At 33.0% G+C, this 18,997-nt stretch overlaps 1 long non-coding RNA gene across 2 annotated transcripts; it reads right to left on the bottom strand.

Moving 5' to 3' along the window:
* Positions 1–10,483: 10,483 nt before the first annotated feature.
* LOC139848290 (uncharacterized) lies at positions 10,484–14,206 on the bottom strand. Of its 2 annotated transcripts, none has more exons than XR_011759903.1 (6): positions 13,883–14,206; positions 13,561–13,656; positions 12,773–12,844; positions 12,656–12,706; positions 11,351–12,207; positions 10,484–10,783 (listed from the first exon to the last, which is right to left on the bottom strand). It is a non-coding gene; the product is annotated as an uncharacterized lncRNA (long non-coding RNA). The 2 variants fall into 2 exon arrangements; XR_011759904.1 differs by having other exon boundaries at positions 12,773–12,837.
* Between the last annotated feature and the right edge of the window lie 4,791 nt (positions 14,207–18,997).

Below are 18,997 nucleotides of genomic sequence, written 5' to 3'. Positions count from 1 at the left end.
TCTTTTTAGATTCTAAGTCAAGGCATCGATACCCGCGATGGTTGGATGGGTAACCAAGAAAGATGAATGGGGTGGAGCGTTTTGCGAGTTTGTGAGTGGTGTGGAGGTGTGGATAGCATAAACATCCAAACACACGAAGATGAGAGAATTTAGGGTTTTTGTTAAAAAGACGGGTGAAAGGGATGTCATTTGAGATGGATGTAGAGGGTAGGATGTTAAGGAGATGTGTGGCCATATGAAGAGCCTCAACCCAATATTCGGGAGGTATGCGGGCGTGAAAAAGTAGCGAGCGGATGCAGTTATTGATGGTGCGGATCATGCGTTCTGACATCCCATTTTGTTGGGAGGTATATGGACATGAGAAGCGAAATTCAATACCGTGAGTGGCAAAGAGTTCATGAAAGGAGGTGTTGTCGTATTCTCCCCCATTATCACACTGAAAGGTTTTGATTTTGGTGTTAAAGTGGTTTTGGACATATGCATGAAACTGGAGGAATTTTGAGTAGACGTCAGATTTCTTTCGAAGGGGATAAACCCATAAAATATGCGTATAATGGTCTAATAATAACATATAATATTTAAAACCTCCTACGCTAGTAATGGGTGATATCCATAAATCAGAATGTATTATCTCAAATGGTTTGGAAACAATCGAAGTAGAACGAGAAAAAGGTAAACGAATATGTTTTCCTAACTGACACGCATTACATAAAGTATTAGCCGGAGCTTTATTACAATTGAAAAAACCACGAGATACTAAAGTGCGTAAAATATGATCGCCTGGGTGTCCAAGTCGGTTATGCCAAAGAGGTTGACTTGTTGAAAGTAAAGCAATCTTGGATAGTTTTGAAGGGGTGACAGGATAAAGGTCACCATCACTGTCACATCGGAGAAGGGTGTGTCTGGTCCGGGCATCCTTCACAGAAAAACCAAAATCGTCAAACTCAATTGTAATCTTATTATCTTTGTTGAATTGTTTAACAGAAATTAAGTTTTTGACAATATTGGGTGTAACAAGAATATTATGGAGGTGTAAAGGTAAATATGGGTTGGGTAAGGTAGCATTACCAGAGGTTAATACAGGTATGGTGGAACCGTCACCGACAATAACCGATGAAACAATGTTTTTATTAAAAATAGAACTGAGTTTACCTGGATCCGAGGCAAGATGGGATGTAGCTCCAGTGTCCATGTACCAACCGTCATCATTAGGATCTTGGAGTGAACATGCATTAAATGCATGAGGGAGGGAGGTGGCATCTGTAGTGACCCGAACTTTTCCATGTTTATATATATTAATTGAGATTGATATTTACATGATTAAATGTTTCCAACATGTTAAGCAATCAAACTTGTTAAGACTTGATTAATTGAAATATGTTTCATATAGACAATTGACCACCCAAGTTGATCGGTGATTCACGAACGTTAAAACTTGTAAAAACTATATGATGACATATATATGGATATATATATATAGTTAAAATGATACTATGATAAGAAAACATATCATAAAGTATATTAACAATGAACTACATATGTAAAAACAAGACTACTAACTTAATGATTTTTAAACGAGACATATATGTAACGATTATCGTTGTAAAGACATTTAATGTATATATATCATATTAAGAGATATTCATACATGATAATATCATGATAATATAATAATTTAAAATCTCATTTGATATTATAAACATTGGGTTAACAACATTTAACAAGATCGTTAACCTAAAGGTTTCAAAACAACACTTACATGTAACGACTAACGATGACTTAACGACTCAGTTAAAATGTATATACATGTAGTGTTTTAATATGTATTTATACACTTTTGAAAGACTTCAATACACTTATCAAAATACTTCTACTTAACAAAAATGCTTACAATTACATCCTCGTTCAGTTTCATCAACAATTCTACTCGTATGCACCCGTATTCGTACTCGTACAATACACAGCTTTTAGATGTATGTACTATTGGTATATACACTCCAATGATCAGCTCTTAGCAGCCCATGTGAGTCACCTAACACATGTGGGAACCATCATTTGGCAACTAGCATGAAATATCTCATAAAATTACAAAAAATATGAGTAATTATTCATGACTTATTTACATGAAAACAAAATTACATATCCTTTATATCTAATCCATACACCAACGACCAAAAACACCTACAAACACTTTCATTCTTCAATTTTCTTCATCTAATTGATCTCTCTCAAGTTCTATCTTCAAGTTCTAAGTGTTCTTCATAAATTCCAAAAGTTCTAGTTTCATAAAATCAAGAATACTTTCAAGTTTGCTAGCTCACTTCCAATCTTGTAAGGTGATCATCCAACCTCAAGAAATCTTTGTTTCTTACAGTAGGTTATCATTCTAATACAAGGTAATAATCATATTCAAACTTTGGTTCAATTTCTATAACTATAACAATCTTATTTCAAGTGATGATCTTACTTGAACTTGTTTTCGTGTCATGATTCTGCTTCAAGAACTTCGAGCCATCCAAGGATCCATTGAAGCTAGATCCATTTTTCTCTTTTCCAGTAGGTTTATCCAAGGAAATTAAGGTAGTAATGATGTTCATAACATCATTCGATTCATACATATAAAGCTATCTTATTCGAAGGTTTAAACTTGTAATCACTAGAACATAGTTTAGTTAATTCTAAACTTGTTCGCAAACAAAAGTTAATCCTTCTAACTTGACTTTTAAAATCAACTAAACACATGTTCTATATCTATATGATATGCTAACTTAATGATTTAAAACCTGGAAACACGAAAAACACCGTAAAACCGGATTTACGCCGTCGTAGTAACACCGCGGGCTGTTTTGGGTTAGTTAATTAAAAACTATGATAAACTTTGATTTAAAAGTTGTTATTCTGAGAAAATGATTTTTATTATGAACATGAAACTATATCCAAAAATTATGGTTAAACTCAAAGTGGAAGTATGTTTTCTAAAATGGTCATCTAGACGTCGTTCTTTCGACTGAAATGACTACCTTTACAAAAACGACTTGTAACTTATTTTTCCGACTATAAACCTATACTTTTTCTGTTTAGATTCATAAAATAGAGTTCAATATGAAACCATAGCAATTTGATTCACTCAAAACGGATTTAAAATGAAGAAGTTATGGGTAAAACAAGATTGGATAATTTTTTTCATTTTAGCTACGTGAAAATTGGTAACAAATCTATTCCAACCATAACTTAATCAACTTGTATTGTATATTATGTAATCTTGAGATACCATAGACACGTATACAACGTTTCGACCTATCATGTCGACACATCTATATATATTTCGGAACAACCATAGACACTCTATATGTGAATGTTGGAGTTAGCTATACAGGGTTGAGGTTGATTCCAAAATATATATAGTTTGAGTTGTGATCAATACTGAGATACGTATACACTGGGTCGTGGATTGATTCAAGATAATATTTATCGATTTATTTCTGTACATCTAACTGTGGACAACTAGTTGTAGGTTACTAACGAGGACAGCTGACTTAATAAACTTAAAACATCAAAATATATTAAAAGTGTTGTAAATATATTTTGAACATACTTTGATATATATGTATATATTGTTATAGGTTCGTGAATCAACCAGTGGCCAAGTCTTACTTCCCGACGAAGTAAAAATCTGTGAAAGTGAGTTATAGTCCCACTTTTAAAATCTAATATTTTTGGGATGAGAATACATGCAGGTTTTATAAATGATTTACAAAATAGACACAAGTACGTGAAACTACATTCTATGGTTGAATTATCGAAATCGAATATGCCCCTTTTTATTAAGTCTGGTAATCTAAGAATTAGGGAACAGACACCCTAATTGACGCGAATCCTAAAGATAGATCTATTGGGCCTAACAAACCCCATCCAAAGTACCGGATGCTTTAGTACTTCGAAATTTATATCATATCCGAAGGGTGTCCCGGAATGATGGGGATATTCTTATATATTCATCTTGTTATTGTCGGTTACCAGGTGTTCACCATATGAATGATTTTTATCTCTATGTATGGGATGTGTATTGAAATATGAAATCTTGTGGTCTATTGTTACGATTTGATATATATAGGTTAAACCTATAACTCACCAACATTTTTGTTGACGTTTAAAGCATGTTTATTCTCAGGTGAATATTAAGAGCTTCCGCTGTTGCATACTAAAATAAGGACAAGATTTGGAGTCCATGTTTGTATGATATTGTGTAAAAACTGCATTCAAGAAACTGATTTCGATGTAACATATTTGTATTGTAAACCATTATGTAATGGTCGTGTGTAAACAGGATATTTTAGATTATCATTATTTGATAATCTACGTAAAGCTTTTTAAACCTTTATTTATGAAATAAAGGTTATGGTTTGTTTTAAAAATGAATGCAGTCTTTGAAAAACGTCTCATATAGAGGTCAAAACCTCGCAACGAAATCAATTAATATGGAACGTTTTTAATCAATAAGAACGGGACATTTCAGCATCTCCACTGTTTTGTGAAGGAAACCATGACCATGGAGGCGTCATTCCAGAAGAATTTCCAGCAACGAAGGCTTGTGGGTTGGGTCCAAGAATCCCAGAAGTGTTGGGCTGAGAGTACTGCTGCCTGTTGGACTTATTAATGTGATTAAGGCCACTGTTAAAATAATTATGTGAGTAGTTGGGCCTCCAAGTCCATGGTGGAGGCTGAGCCCAATTAAAATTGGGAGCTAAATACGTAACAGTACCATAGGGATTAATATTCCCTCCGTCTCTTTTGTTTCCATGAGAATTACCGCCGCTGCTATTCTTGTTATCATTAATACGCCTACCACCACCATCTCTATTATATCGATTCCCGTTATTATTATTCCAGTTATTATTCCGGCCGCCGTTGTTCCTATTTCCACCAATTGTTCCATTATTGCTGTTGTGGTTTGAATCAGTGAACAAAATTGTGGGGCTAGAACTATGGTCAGAATGTGAAGGAGTGGCGAGCGGAGGTTTGCGATTATTCATTCGTTTCTCTGCTAGCAAAAGCATCGAACGAGCCTGGAGGAAGGTCGGGAACTTTTCTCGGTGAGTGATTATTTCAGCAGTATTATTGAATTTTTCGGGCAAACCGTTTACCATGTGCATGACAAGAGTTTTATCTTCCACCGGAGAGTCAATATTTTCGATCAAGTCTGCGATGGTTTGAATTCGACGGCAATATTCGGTGATGGTGTTGTCACCGAGGACAATTGAACGGAGTTCATTGTGAAGTTCAACAACACGGCTTTCCTTATTGCTACGGAACAAACTCTCAATATGTTCCCAAAGTTGATGCGCGGAGAATCGGCGTTTGACAACCGATTGAAGAAGAGGTTTGGTGAGAGTTCCATAGATCCACAGCTTTACCAGGGAGTCGGTTTTCTTCCATACTTTGTCATCGTCACCGGTTGGTTTGCTCGAGCCATCTAGATGACCGATGAGATCAAAAGTCATACAATGGGTCTCAAATAGTTCTCGCCATGAATCATAATTGAGTTCCTCAAGGTCGAGATTCAAAGGGACGAATGTACGAATATTTGAGACACCAAAGTTGTTTGAGAGGGAGAGCTCTTTTCCTTCTGCCATAATATGGGTGAATAGAGGTGTAGGGAAGAAAAAAGAAAAACAATTTGTGAGAGGCTTGAAGGAAGATAATTAGGGTGAGAGGATTGTAGAAGATGAAGAAATTATGGAAGAGATGAATGCTCTGATTACCATATAATTGAAATGGTTTCTCTGTATCTTTCTCATTGCACACAAAAACAATATATAGTACAACATTTACAACTGTCATCCATGAATTAGGGATGTGACAAAGCTATTTACAACTCATAAGAAATCAAGATAATAGCTATTCTTAAAATACATAAAGATACTAAATATAGAAAAGATATACACGTCTTAATAAAATATAAGTGGTTCAATAAGGAAAGAATAAAAAGAAGAATTAATTAACAATATTTAAAATTACAAATTAGATAATAGAAGAAATAAAGATTACCATGGTCATAATGGCTTCAAGAAGATGATTGTACATTCACTCAAAGTGAGCGCTTTGACTAATCAGGAATCTGAAATAAATAAAGAAAAATTAGATTGTTGCATAAGGTAAGTACGAAACAATGATCAGTTATATTTCGTAAGAAGATGAACATTATCAATTGTGAGATTTAGAATAAGAATAATACCTTTCAATGAGGAATTGAAGACACGCAAACTTTCATCAGTGTGTCGCTACCTAAAAAAAAGATGGATTCATATTATGCAATGTGAAAATTGATACCTACTCTAAAATTCTAATGCTAAATATTACTAATTATAAATTATGATGATAAACATGGAGATAAGTTGCTTGTAGTGTGATTTTGAGGCGGTAGAAATACAAGTGTAGATTAGCAATTGATAAAATAATGAAGGAATCAAGATATAATGGATGCACTGGAATTTAGGAAGGTTGGAAATTTAAGAGATTTAAAAAGATTTAGGAACTTTGAGAGGGAAATCCAAATAATTCTGAGCGCCTTCTTTTTATTATTTATTTTAAATTTTTTCCCATGTTAACACGAGAATTATAAAATCATACTACCTCCGTCTCATTCTAATAGGTCAGTATTCTATTTTGGGCTGTCCCATTCTGATAGTCCACTTCCATAAATAGAAAGGAAAGAAGATATTTCATGGGTGGATCTGGAGAGAGAAGATATTTCATTGGTAGAGAAATGAAGTTAATGGGATTTCCTAAAACTGCGTGTTTGTTGTCTGTTGATTATTGTTCCTCTAAAATGTGTGTATCTTATTAACATGTATTATTTGTGCCACTATTGTACATGTGCATTAATGACATATATGAAATTGTCTCAATTAATTGTGTGTACATTAATGCCTTATACTCCAGTATTATTTATGTCACTAAGATATATGTATATTAATGGCTTATATAAAATTGTGTCACTAAAATGCAGGGGCGGATCTATAGTGTCTTGAGTGGTAGCACAGGACACCACTCAAATACGCGATCTAGTGGGGGAAAAATTGGGTTTTTAGCTAGTAACATGAGTAAAAAGTGTAAATTTCATTTTGTGCCACCATTGAAATCAAGGCGGATCCAAGAAAAGGCAGGTGTATGCAACAAATTCTAAGGTCATTTTTTTATATTAATTGTAAGAAAATACAGAAATAGAAGCTTATGTGTTTTTCTATGGAGTAAATTACTATCAGATCATTGTTGGGGAAGACAAGGCACAGAGTCCCATAGGCTTTCACTACTGTATTACGTAATCTATTTACCATTTCTACCCTTGTTGATATATGTATATTATCATTTAGTCCATCCATTTACTACTATCAATTTAATTAAATATATGTAAATGTCATTTCACATGAAATATCAATTCTTTGTTTCGAGTCTTCTTTTTTTTTTTTTTTTATGAAGGTCTCGACTCTCGAGTTGTTATAAAGTTCAAGTTTTTTTGCAAAAAAAATAAAATAAAATGAAATATTAATTCTTTAAGGAAATTGTAAAATGGAAAAACCATATCTATATGCTTTACGAAACTTATTTTTTTTTTTTTTAAATATGTATAAATACATTTTATGTGATGTATAAACTTGAAATTTGAAGCTTATCTTTTCATATTGCCTTTCAATAAGATGTAGTCTCAAGTTTACCAAATTAAGTTTTTAGATGTTCATGGGATAAAATTTGTTAAAATTTAACTATTATGTTTTTTATGAATGTATATCGAGAATTGTACTAATATGTTAACATTAAGTTAAGCAAATTATTAAATCTTAATTTTTAGTAAACTTTTTTGCCACCCCTAAAAAAATATATCTGGATCCGTCACTGATTGAAATAGTCGTCTAGTAGATTTTTTTATTTTTTTTTTTTTAGTTTTTAACCAGTAACACCACTGAATCTCATTTCTAGATCCGCCACTGCTAAAATGTGTAAACATTAATGACATATAATATTTATGCCACAAATATACTTGTGAAATAATGGCATATACGAACTTGTGCCACTAAAAATGTGTTTGTATTCACAGCATATGATAGCTGTGCCACTAAAATGTGTCTCCATTAATGGCTTATAATATTTGTGCTAATATACATGTGCAATAATGACATATACGAAATTGTACCACTAATACTATAAACTTTAATGGCATTTATGAAATTGTGCCACTAATGTATTCGTATAATAATGGCGCAATGTTAATAATGCTACTAAAATTCATAGGTAATTTAGTGGCATACATTCAAGTGCCATTATAAGCAATGTTTAATGGCACATAAAAGAAATGCCATTAAATATGTATGCCACTAAATGTCATTTTATTTGTAGTGCGTCTAATTAACGATTTTTGTAGTAGTAATTAACCTTGTACTCCTATTGTTAGTCAGAGTTTTCATTACAAATGCGTCATCTGCCGGAATCCGTAGAGTAGGTTGACATACTACAATCGTTGTGCCTCTGTCAAGCGCACTATGTATCCGACAGAGTTTTCTTACCAAGAGGTGACACAGATAGTGTACTCCGAATCGGGGTTCGAGACTTCCCAATAACAGAGACTATAACCACGTTCCATTAGATGGAAAAGCGATTGAGTTTGAAGCATAGTTGGAAAGCATTTCGACAACATCTCATTATTTCAGCATCGTAACTGACTACGTCGTAACATACACTTAAATATAACTACTCGTTAATCATGGCCATAATATTAACTATTAACTTTAACTATCACACTAATAATGGAAGACATTATAAAAGATAGGTAAAAGGATAGAAGTACCAATAGATTAATCGAGTTCCGAAAGTAAAAAAGTAACAACTTCAGACGCACCTCCAAATATTTACAGACTCCGTTTACCGCCTACTCTAGGTAATTATCGGTAGTTGATAATTACTTCATAATGCTTGGAGAGAAACTAGAGAGAGAAGTGAGATTGAGAGTAAATTGTGTTTTGCAGTGTGTGAAAAATGAATGACAAATGTACTCTATATATACCATTTCTGACCCTGACAGCTCGTGTACACAGACCGTGTGGATTGGGCAGGCCGTGTACACGACCCGTGTACAAAGGGCGTGTAGAGATGGATGCCTGGACGTGGAACTGTGTATATGGGGCATGGCACGTGTGGCAGCCCGTGTGGCTCTAGGTGGCAGCCCGGGCAAGGAGACCGTGTGGTTCTATCTTCAGACCAGGCTAGATGTTTCCGGGATCGTAACTTGGTTTTCATCGTGTAGATTTTTCGTTTAAAGTCCGTTTTCTTCGATTCTTATTGCATTGTCTCCATAATCACTTAATCTACAAAATTAAGCAAATAAACACTTAATTCTTTGATAAAGTTAATTACTTTATTGTTTTGAGGTTCAAGAGCGGGGTAAAAACGTGACTTTTTGGCCGATATCATTCATGTTATTTATCCGTTTATTATGCGTTGTGTGATAACTTGAGTTATGGCTCGCTAAAACTCCTAACAATGTCAAACTTGTTTTCCTTTATTTTATCACCTGCTATACGGATTAGAATAGTATGTTAGAGTATTTCACAACTGTGTATTGATAACAATAGCATGTTATTTGCGGAGTATCGAATTATCGATGACAATTGATAATGAATCAAGGATGGAATTATGCTCTCTTGAGTTGTCTATACACTATTGGCTTTGAAAAAAATTTGATTATGGTCTTCAAAGGAGGATTAGCATACGAAAGATATATGAAAGAAACATGAAACACATTGACACTTACACAATATTATAGACCAAATAAAAAATAATCCTGAAGGTTAATGCCTTTAAACATATATGTTATAGACATATCAAACGATAAATTGTAGAACATTTTCAACGATGATATCACAATCATTCTTCAAGTTCCAACACTTCAGTGGATAGCGAACCCTTGGGGTAAATTTTATTGGTGCCTCCATGTTTAACTACAACGTTCATCATTTCGACGGGTTGCATGATTTTCGAATCACATTGCTTCTTTCTGTCCCTAAGACGCTCTTCGTGTGCGTTGATGTGAGCAAATATGAAGCCTATGGACCACATTAATTATTCCTATGCTAAATATTTGATAATGTGATTTTGGTGAGACGAAGAGAATGTATATATAACATCAAACTTATTTATTGTCATATATTTTATAAATTGGAATAGGACCCATGAATTAAACAAGTAGCTAGAAACCACTAAACACGGTTTGGATGTTTATATGATAAGTAACAGGTGAGATGATGGTGGTGTTTATAATATACTAGTTTATAAGAGCACGTGCGTTGCACGGAGGGCCCTAATCAAAACTAAGTATAAAATATGAATGAAGTTATTAACAAACAACAAAATATAATCCATATAAAACATATAAGTTGACATTTAAACAAAAAATGTTCTGAATTCAACCAATCCAATTAAGTTTTTCTAATGAATGTTGTAAAAATTAATAAAGTACATAAAAGTTGTTCGTAAAAGACCACCCGATCTCAAAATATCACAAAGAACCTAAAAACTATTGCCTTGTAGTATCTTCTCGATCTCATGTAATACAGGATTTACTAACATTTATGTGAATGGTTCTAATCCTGCCAACTTTACTTCAAAGAAAATAGCATGTGGATACCGTGCAAGTAAAGAATAGTCTTCTCATATGAATTTTTAAATTTTAGTATTTTGAGTATTTTTTTAAATGATCCACGTACCCGAATACCTGTCCAGTGAGGTCCACCTGAAAAGCCAATAATTCAAAATTTAAACTTTTAAACTTCATGTTTAACTTTCAAAAAAAAAAAAAAAAAAAAAAATTTAAAAATTAAAAATAAATAAATCAAAAGCAGAACCAATGCAGTTAAACATCTAATTTAAGAACGAATAACACGAAACTTAGAGATGTAAATTTTGAGTATCATTTTTATTTTGTTCGTTTCATATAAATTACATATAATCAGATTTATATATTTACACCTATCATAAGCATAAAATTTCAGTAATTTTTAGTCAAAAATTTGGTCTTTGTCCGAAACATGGCAAAATTGGCTTTTCCAATAGTATAAAGGACTTGTTGGCCCCTTGAATAACTTTTAAGATTAATCCTTTTTTAATATATATAAACCATGTGTTTAGCCTTTTGTGCTTCCATCCTGCATCTTTTTGTGGCTATATGACCGGTGTAGGTACAATTGTTACGGGCAAAAAAAAGGAGTAACCTTATCAGTTTTTCAAGTTAGCCTATTTCTTTTATGTATAACAAAACTACAAGTATAATTATTGTTTTAAAAAAACTTAACAATATTACCTGTCCGGGATCACAAGATCTTCATAATCAGCCAAATAATCATCTAGCAAAGTCTTGTACTTAAATAAAGAATCAGCAAAAAATCATTCAAAATTACACAATGTCTTGACAAAATTCAAAACGTACTCATTAACAACAATAACATTATATTCAAAAAAAAAAAAAAAAGGTACATGGGTTCAAAAAAAGGGTACCTGGGGTTCAATAACATTATATTTAAAGTTCTTCACGTACCTGGGCAAAAAGTCATAGTGCCAAACCTTAATCCGTTGACTTTTTGAAATCTTTGGCAGCTCACGATTAGTATACCATGGTTCAATAAATGTGTCCATGGACCATGATCATGATATCACCAAGTTTAGTCTCTAACTTTGTAGCTCCACCCTTGGTCCAATATTCTGCCATTTGACTATTTAAGGTAAAACTTAAACCAGACTATCCGAAAATACCACAACTAAATTTCCCCCAATACAACCAATTAGCAGCGCATTTATCAAATTCAGATACCATCTCAAACCAAATATCACTAATCAAAAACATGACATGTTGACTGTTGGAAGTCAACTTTCCTGCAATAACCCTAAATTATGCTCTATTAACCATTCTACTCATTCTAATGGGGATCATTTTATCAAAAGTGAACAACAAATCATATACAAGAGGTCATAAATAGTAAGGCCCACCAGCAAGCCACCTCTTTTACCTGGTTACTGCAAAAGTATCTCTTGACCAAGTTTTAACAGAAAGAAATGAGAAAGATTATGAACGAAATGTATTTTCAGAAGCTATATTTACCTCTCGAGGTATGTCTCTAGGTACACTACTCGATCAGGTGCCAGCAGCGTCACCGATGGAGCCTGCATAATAATATCAATTATCAACAAAAAAAGGCATTTGGAACTTCAATGTCAAAAACAATACATGTAGGAAATTCGATTTATAACCTTAACTTAATTATGAAAAAGAATAAAAAATATAATTAAATAAAAGACATGTTGTCTACATGTTTCTTTTTCAGTCAGCATGCAAATATGAATTCTCCACTTTTGATAAAGTATTTGCTAACAACCATTGTTAATTAGTCTAACGTGAATGAATTAAAAAATGATAGTCACCCGCCCTACATATTAAACTATTTCGAATTCGTAATATAGAATTCTAAATATCAACAACCTGCACTTTGTACCCAAATCATAGATAGTCTTTGTAAGTAATTTCTAATGCAAAACATACTTAGTGTTGATCAGCAATGTAGATTAGACAATTGGGAAGCTTAAAAATTTAATATAGAGAGATTGATTCTACCTGAAGGAACAGCCAAATGTCGCGGCGCTTGAGGCATAATTCTAACGGCTACTGCAATATCAAGAATGCACCTAAGTTTTGTTCAACAAATAAAGTCAAAAGTACACGTTAACTCACCTGGAGAAGAAGCGAATGGTTGTGCAGGCTGAGGTCAGAATCATCTCAGGGAATTTATGTGATATCTGAAAACTATGATGAACAGATATAAATAAAGAATATTAAAAAGTCAATACCGACTTTGTAAAGAACATGATTGTTAAAACTACAATTAAACACGCATGTTTGGAGGTATACTTTTCTTTAACTTTGTTAGTTTTTAAAAATTGAAAAACAAAAATTCCATTCACCACAAACCATGATAGATTGCAACCTTGAGACATGATCGACCATTAAAAGGGAACATAACTTCAAACATGGAAAGAAAAAAAAATCCATTTTAAGACACAAATATGCAGGGACATGACTGCATTTTTTTGGAGCTAATATTTGAACGTGGCAAAAAAATCAATTTTTTTTAATGATACCTAAATTTATATCTGTGTAAAAAATAAGAACTATGAATTGAACATATGTTACCAAATATGAAAAATTCTTCACCATGATTAACAGATGAACTAAATCGGAGATATTATAGAAAATTTATACCTTCATTAGTTTAGCAGTACAAAATTTATTCTTAACCAAATATTATACAAAACCCTAAATCATTAATTTTCAAACCACACTAATCAAAAAGGAATATTAACAAATTCAAATCCGAATTGATTATTAATAGCCGATTGTCTAATAGGTGACGATTATACCCATGTCTTGTTCCTTTCATAATCTGGAACTTATTTGAAAAATACGAAACCCAAATTGAGCTGACAAATTAAATCAAGAATTCAATTGAATATGAAAAATACCTCATATGACATTTACTTTGATGCCGATTTGTTCAACCGTTCATTTAATGGAGTCGATTTTGGGAAGCGGATGATTCTGAAATCCCTAATTTTACACTGCGAATTTAGGAATAATAGTTAGTGAATACAAATAATTTAATGAAATCGACGGGTGTTAACAGTTGATTTAAGATATGAATCCGATTAATGTTGGGTGGTTACCGGAACAATGATTAAAATCGAAATTAGGGTTTTAACAATATCAATGTGGTACGAATAATTAGAAAATCATAAAACAGGTTAATATAATACGAAACGACAAATTAACAAAATCGAAGGTTACCGGAATAAGATGAATTTTGGATGTCGACCGGTGTAGTGTTAATAGAGTGAACTCTGGGTGGGTAAGATTATCCGGCGAGCTTCCGTTCATCGGACCGATTAGATTCAGCGAACACCGGTAGTAATACGATTAATCGGTACAGTTATGCTTGTAAAAATGTAAGGAATAATACTGTAAACTTTTCGTTTGATTTTTTCGTCGAAGGATCAGAGTTTTGGCCGGAATTTGAAGAATGGATTTTTTGGTTTTTTTGGATCTGAGAGGAAATACGAATGGAAGATGAGAGAGAGTGGATGAAATTTGTATGTGTTTTGTATTGGGTAATTTTGATATTGGGCGCGTGTTATCATCAGGGGACAAAAAGAAGTAGAATTTAGGGAGTAGTAGTGTGACACTTGTCATTCAGTGAGTGAAGGCAGGGGCTTCTGACACATTGGCAGGGAATGTCACGCTTTATGTAATGTAAGGGATTAATATTATCAAGGTTACCTTTAAGTTAGGAAAATGCATTAATACTGGATGATTGTTTGGAGTTAGGTCATTTATTTTGTTAGCATTTGCACTTGAAATATTATGAAAGCTAATAAACCGGTTGGTGGCTTTTGTTTTTTGGTTTGCGCATTATAACCATTGTGTTTGTGTGTATCTATTTGTTTTTTTTTTTTTTTTTTTTTTTTAGTATCCATTAATTTCTTGCTTTCTTCAATTCTTCCCCAACATGAGATTATGAGCTGTTTTGCAATAGCTAGCTAATAGTAATTTTATTTTTCCCAAATATGGTGTGGTACGTTGGTTGATATCAAATACGGAGTATGTTTTTGTGTTCCTTATTGACTGAACTAATCGTAAGAAACAGAAAATCAACCTAAAAGCTTAAACTAAGAACAAGCTTTCGAATTGATTCCGAATTGAATGCTTATTGAATACGATTGATAGTAATTGAATACAAAATTGAGATAGAATACAGAGAAGTATTAGAACACAAATTGATTAGCTAACTTTATCACAAAACCATTAGCTCACTTATACAATCTTTAATTGAATAACTAGTTATATACTCATCTAACTGAATACAAGTCGATAATAACCTTTTGACGGGAAAAGTTGTTAAAATTGTAACAAACGTCATGTGCCAAGCTCGTCTACTAAGTAACTGTTGTACCATTACGCGAATCATTATACAACAAACAAGTCCTATCAAAGACAGAAGAGTAAATACGATCCAGAATAGAAAATTATCAATATTATTAATATAAAAACGTCAAAATTACAATTAATTTAAACAGAGAAATATTGATTGGCCATGAGAGATCGAGCATGATCTCCCATATGCTATAGAATCGCCAAAAATGGCTCTCCCAACATTATGGTAAAAACTAAGAAGGCAAAAGGTAGAAGGTTTTTCCTGTTCGGGCTACATGTGAGGGTGAGTAATTTGATCACATACTCTGATGTACGCAGCCAGCAGGTTTACTCCCTGATTGTTTCCAACTCAACCCTGAACACCACTAAATATTCGTCCTAGACAGAATTCGAAATTGAGACCTCTTGCGACGAACTCATGGCCCCAACCACTGAGCTATCTTGCAAGGAACTCAGGAACTCGGGCCCCCATACTCTAAGAGGGTAAAAACTCTCAAGTCTAAATGACACACGAAACTTGTATTTTATGCCTGCAAGTCCATTCGTACAGATGGACCTTGGTTTGTACAGATGAGAACACTTACTCGTACGGATAGACATTCTAACTGACAAGGCCTTCATCCGTACGTACGAAACTCTCATTCGTATGGATGAACACTCCATCCGCATAAGCTCCCCGATTGACGAGTTTCAAACTTTTACATCAATCCTGGTGAACAACATAATTCATAAACATCCCTAAACTATTCCTCAGGCTACGACGACACAAAATATGCATCACCAAATTCCCCCTTGATGATGCTAGTAATGTGTTGTAAAAACCTCTTAAATTCTTTAGTCTATCTATGTCATAGTACCATAGTCTATAGACTGCAATCTTCGTTAAAAGTCTTCAAGAATGCTTGAAAATCCAAACTTCGAGCATAAATGATTCCCGACATTGAAGTCAAAATTCTATTGACATTCTGTAGTTTCTTCAACTTTGCTTGAATGTGTTATCCATAGTACCATGTCAAAAAGATTCCCCCTCGGACTAAACTCTACAGGTTATAACATGATCATCTCTTTGATGTTCAGTCTTCACGTAACCCATCTGCTCAATCACCTACTTGAGTTCTTCCCCCTTCACTGTTAGCACATATAAACATTATAGCTCATATCGTCTTCATGACTTAATACTGTAATAGACAAGAGTTGAAGGCTTCCATACCACAGCTAACAACTCCAAACAGATTAGCAAGCGTTCAAACCTATCAAAAATCACATTTCAAAATCATGTGATTGTGTATCAATAACCCAAAATAAAATCAAATTCCCTCCACGGAACGGAATTAATAAAGTGTGGAATATCAAATATAACTTTGTCAGCCTATAGATAATCAGATACTCATGATTACCCCACAATAACATATGAATTACACAGTTGTGTTCTTTAACTAATCACAATAACATATCAAATATAACTTTGCCATTAACCCCAAGGTAGTTGACTCCAAGTAGATGACTATGTTACTTGTTAAGAGCCTTTTGCAGCTTCACAGACGAATGTAAAAGTAAACATGCATTGCATTAATTTTTTTTTATCAATTTTTCACTTGCTACCACTCATATGAATAGTAGTGGTAAAAGAATTGACATTCTTGACATACTCTTAACCATAAAGATAACAAAGTTCAAACACTGGAACCGAGACAAAAATCATGTTCTACCTTCATCCATCACATTGCCTTTAAGATTATAAATGCCAAAAAGGACAACGTACAATCATAAACACATAATCTAACCAATGAGTATATATCAAAGTTTTAAAGCTTTCAATCGAACTAACTACTGATGCCCTAAATGAGGGCAGTTTTCTTTTTTGTTTGAAAATCATTTAAATTCAAGCAAAAAATAAAGTAACTAGTAATACATCAATTTACCTTGTTTGTCACTGGGTCCCTACTCTGCTTTGCAGAGATAAGATCCTAATCGGAGTATAAACTTCAAGTCCGTTTCTCTACATTATCATGGAGAAGATGAAGGTATAAACATAATAAAGTTGTTCATCTCAGAAGTAACAACTTTTTTATTTATATGTTTTCCTCGTCACATATAAGAATTGCAGGAACCTCTTTGTAGCATGTTCAAAGATATCAGGTACAAACATGAACTGTGTACATAATATCAAGAAACATTCCATTTAAGAACCTTGATGAGGCTCATATTGGTAGAATGATCCGAAAAAAGAGGATTAAACGCCAAACCCTCGGGTGCATCATTAGACTAGAAAATGAGCTTATCCATTTCTACACTAGACAAACAGAGAAATAAGTTACAGAAATCTCATATCAAGGCTTAACTAAGAAAAATAGAAATTCATTACTACAACCCATGTTTTATTGTTTTGGTGCGTACATCCAAGTTTATGTTATAACTAGATGTTGAACTTTTAACTCTTGGCATATATCAATGAAGACTCGGTTAATGGTATCTGCAAGTGCATCATTTAATGGTATCTGCAAGTGCATCATTTAAGCTCTCAAAGACAAAGCGGTTTTCTTTAAGTATCATAGGAACAGAGGTCAAAGAAACTTGATGTTGAATGACAAGAGTTTAAAGATCAACCAAACCAACAAAGCTAACACATAAACTAGTTAACATGGGTCTTGACATGAAAGTAAGTTTAATTTACATACATGTAATCAAAACAAGATCACACCGATCAATAATGATCATACCAACTTAAATCTCTTAAACCCCAAAATCGGATCAAAACACTTGCAGACGTACAATTATGAACCTAATTACTTGAATGAACACGTATACAGTTTCTTGAACCCTAATTTTGAAAAATGACACAAAATCTAAAGAAAAAAACCCTAAGTTTTAAAAAATTAACAAAATCGATAGAAAAAACTAATTTCCAAAAAAACAGCTCAAATTCTTAACACCTTGTAACAAAATCAGAAGAAAAAAATTCAATTTCCCGATAATTTAAAATTCATAAGAAGAACGCTAACTTTGATTGGACAAGTATGAAGTAAAGTGATATGATCTAATTCGGATTAACATTCATGTGCCACTTAAAGAACCACTTTAAAACTAACGGTCATTTAACGGATGATAACAATCTCTCCCCCTTCAAAAATCATTCTTGACCTCAAGAATGGTTATCAAGAACATCGAATGCTGGAAATCGACACTGTATATCTTCAATTAATTCCCATGTTGCGTCATCCCGAGTTCCATTGGACCATTGGATTAGATTGTACACTGCAGCAACATTCTTTATTTTGACAATTTTTCGATCTAGCACTTTGACAGCTTCTGGAGCTAATTGACTTAATTGGTTAACTGGTGGCATGATTCCCATTATGACAGGTGTAGCTATGAAAACAAAGAGATAAATACATCTAAATAGATTTAAAATTCAAGGGGCGATTAGGATGACTTACAGGAAAATCAAGATCAGCATCGATGTGTATTCTTCTATTATTCTGCTTCGCTTTTCTTGATCTTTATTGTTTCTTTATTTCTTCTAGTTTAATTTTAATAATGGGAAAAACTCTTGAGGATATTAGAAGCGTTATACTACGACTTTTAAACCCAAACTAGAGTTTTATGTAATCGATGAATTGGTTGAGAGGTTAGTACAGAGTCGATGAATAGTGATGATGCTGCAATTAAAACCCTAAATTTTTAAGTTTGTGGGGTTTAGAGTTTACAGCATACCTAGAGTTTAGTTTAGAGTTTGAGGTGTAGAGTTCGTCCATGTTTCAATTTGAAATTGATTTTATCGAATCTTTTATAAAATAGGTAAATATGATAGTTTTAGTACTTAGATCTTAGATTTGGTACGTTTGATATTGTGTTATATATATATATATATATATATATATATATATATATATATATATATATATATATATATATATATATATATATATATATATATATATATATATATATATATATATATATATATATATA

The sequence above is a fragment of the Rutidosis leptorrhynchoides genome, chromosome 5 (genome assembly GCF_046630445.1).
Source record: "Rutidosis leptorrhynchoides isolate AG116_Rl617_1_P2 chromosome 5, CSIRO_AGI_Rlap_v1, whole genome shotgun sequence".
NCBI classification, from domain to species: Eukaryota; Viridiplantae; Streptophyta; class Magnoliopsida; order Asterales; family Asteraceae; genus Rutidosis; species Rutidosis leptorrhynchoides.
The sequence above is the reverse complement of the archived record's forward strand: the minus strand, read 5'-3'. Positions and strand labels throughout refer to the sequence as shown.